Below are 3,144 nucleotides of genomic sequence, written 5' to 3' on the forward strand. Positions count from 1 at the left end.
ATAGGACTTACCCTAGGATTAGGATTGTACCCTAAGTAAATCTTCCTCAGAGACCCTCTTCCTTCAGAGGTGAGGTAGCCCCAAACAGAGGTGTTTGGTAGCCCCAAACAGGACCTTCTTGGTTGTGTTCTTGGTTCTTCTTACACTCCAGAAGGCTCAGAGATAGCTGTCCTTTCAACACCCACCACACTCCTTTTGACACCAGGCCTTTTTCTTTCAGTCATGGATTTAATCTGGCTCAGAGAGCCTCTCCCCTGCTCTTGTTGTCAGGTTGGGTCCCTCTAGCCCAACATTCTGTTTCCAACAGTAGTCGGGCAGCTGGAACCCTAGGGCAGCCATTTTCAACCACTGTGCCATGGCACATTGGTGTGCTGCGAGTGGTCCACAGGTGTGCCACAGGAGTTTGGGGAAAGGTCATTTATTAGTAGGGCCAATGGGGGATGTGAGCCCCCCACTGGCAGCCTGCTGTGCCTTATCAATTGTCAAAAACCTGATGGTGTGCCTCGACAATTTTAGTGCCTTGTCAGTGTGCCACGAAATGAAAAAGGTTGAAAATCATTGCCCTAGGGGGTCACAGAGAGGGCAGAATGGCATCGTCCAGTCCTTGATGTACTGTTGCTGTACCTTGGTGAATGCAAGGAGGAGCCACATTCTCCTTGCATTCATAACACCTCTCTTTTAAAAAAAATTACAATCAATGTTGCCATTGTGCATCCTCTGGCATTTGGGCTCTGCTTGCAGGTTGGCAGGCACTCATAAGTAGCTTAACAGAAGGTGGATGGGGGGGGGGGGTTGCAGCAGGAAAAACCGGTCAGGTGAGTGTTAGGGCTGGAGGGAGGCAAAGGGGCCCTGAAGCAAGCAAAGGCGTGGGGGTGGCCTGTGTAGCCTTCTTCAGCACCGCCCCCCCAAGGGCTCAGGTTTCCATTTATTCTTGCTCCCATGAGAAACTCTCCCCTGGAATGTGCCTCAGGCAGGTGGGTTACTGCTGGGTGGAAAAGGAGATGGGAGTATAATTCACAAGTGCCAGCAAGACTTCCTAGGCCCAGCACGCCAACAGAGCCCCCTCCCAAGAGCTCTGCAGTCCTGCCCCCCCACCCCCTTCCAGAATGGGAAGTGAAGCTAGAGCACAGGACATCATCTCTGCTGGGTGGGGCAGAGATTAGAAACAGAACAGCCCTTGCCAGCGGGGCCCACTCATCAAAGACACTGGGTGCCATGCAGCAATTGCCTTTGCTTTGTTCATTTGCAATTTCAAACCTTTATCTCCTGCAGCCCTGAATCAAATCTGGGAGATCCAATCAGTGCTCAACTGGGGAGAAGTGTCAAAACATAGCAAGACAGCTGAGAGAGGAAGTGAAAGACAAATAAGGAGGCAGCTTGTGGGGGTGGCCCAACCCTCCTTGGCAGGCTTTTTCTCCCTAGATGGGCAATAAGGGTGACTTGCAGGGGTGCCTGAGGACATAACCAGGAAAGTCACATGATGTCACATCCTCTTTTGCAAATCCGGGTCACCGGGTTGGGATGGACTAATCAGTGCCACCCTGTTGGGACCTGGCAATGACTCAGGCTTCCAAAAGACAGGACTCAGCAATGAGTGTGATCGCTCACTCTGCCCACCCCAGCCCCAGAACAGCTGGGCATGGCCTCTGTAAACCTGATGGATCATGGCCTTGCTGCAAAACAGCATGGGGGATCCACTTGCCCCCCCTTTTCTTGGCACCCAAATGAAGGCTTGGCTTTGTTGTCAGGCCTTCAGATATTAAACTCGAGCAGGATAGTTATGATCCTTCTATTTGCCACCCTGACCCTTCTCCCTCCCCCCAGTGGTTTTGTGGCCATACCTGCTGCTCTTTTCACTGCAGGATATTGGCCTTTGTATGCCTTGTAAGCTTCCATGGGGAGATAGGCAGAGTGCAAGTTTCGCAACCAACATGACAGTGCTGCTTCACACACCTCATTTGACATTCCATTTACACAGTCAGCACACAAATTGCATGAAAAAGGCTGCCTGGAAATCAGCAATCCTAGGTCCTTCCCATTGCCTACCACTAGAGGTCCTTTGGGAGTGTGGAGCCAGGGACTGCATCTTGCCAGAGCATAGGGAGAGGAGGAAGACATCCCTGAACTCCCCACAACCCCTCCCCCAACTTCTCAAACTTTTCCCCCCCAGCTGTTTAACAAGCAGCATCAATGACACAAGAGGATGATGGGGCTGGAGCACAGTTTGAGGAGCTTCTTCCAGTGGCAGGAGGAGGAGGAAAACTCTCCCCCCCCCCTTTTTGGCCAGGTTTGGGAAAGCTCTCAGCTTGTCGGCTTTGTTTTGGAAAGACCTGACCTTGGCTGCTGTTTGCTTTGGGGATGCTTGTTATACGATCTGCAAGTTCTGATTGATGGCAAAGCTTGAGAGGCAAAGATGATGGAGATGGCACTGCTGCACAGCCTAGCCAAAGGGAAGGGGGGGGGAAAGAGCTACTTCTCTCCCCTACTTGCTGCTCAGGAAGGGAGAGTGGGGGCCTAACTCCCTGGAACACTCATAGGCAGCTGCTTGGCCTAGGGAGGTACCAGGAGTCTCCCACATCCTACTTGGCCAGTTTGGAGGTTTTTGTAAAGCTGCATATTCAGCCCAAGACAGCCTTCAGCTGGCTGCTAAAATATTTCAACACCTAATCCCTACCTTTTTTTGCAGAGCCAGGTCTGATTTTAAGGAAGAAATCAGAGGCTCTCTTAATGAACAGAAACTGTTCTCTCTATAGTTGGAGAAGGTAATGTGGCAGCAAAGCTGTAGGGGGGCACTTTGCTTTCCCAATGCCAGGGACAGGCTCAGAGGAGGACACCCCAGGTTTTAGAAAATGCTTTATTAAAACTTTACACCCTGATTGTCCAAGCCTTTCATCAACAAGTCTATTTTATACAAGGTACAAAAAAAGTGGCATATGAGCCCTTAGAATACACTTATGAAAAAAGGCAACATGAGGTTTCCTGGGAAAGTTCCTGGATAGACAAAGGGTCAGGTGCCTGAAAAAGGCAACATGAGGTTTCCTGGGAAAGTTCCTGGATAGACAAAGGGTCAGGTGCCTGATTGGTGAGAGTCCATCCTTCTCTTCTCTCCCCCCTCCCCCCCCCACTCCTGCATCTCACTGGGAG

Source organism: Tiliqua scincoides, chromosome 9 (assembly GCF_035046505.1).
Source record: "Tiliqua scincoides isolate rTilSci1 chromosome 9, rTilSci1.hap2, whole genome shotgun sequence".
NCBI lineage: Eukaryota > Metazoa > Chordata > Lepidosauria > Squamata > Scincidae > Tiliqua > Tiliqua scincoides.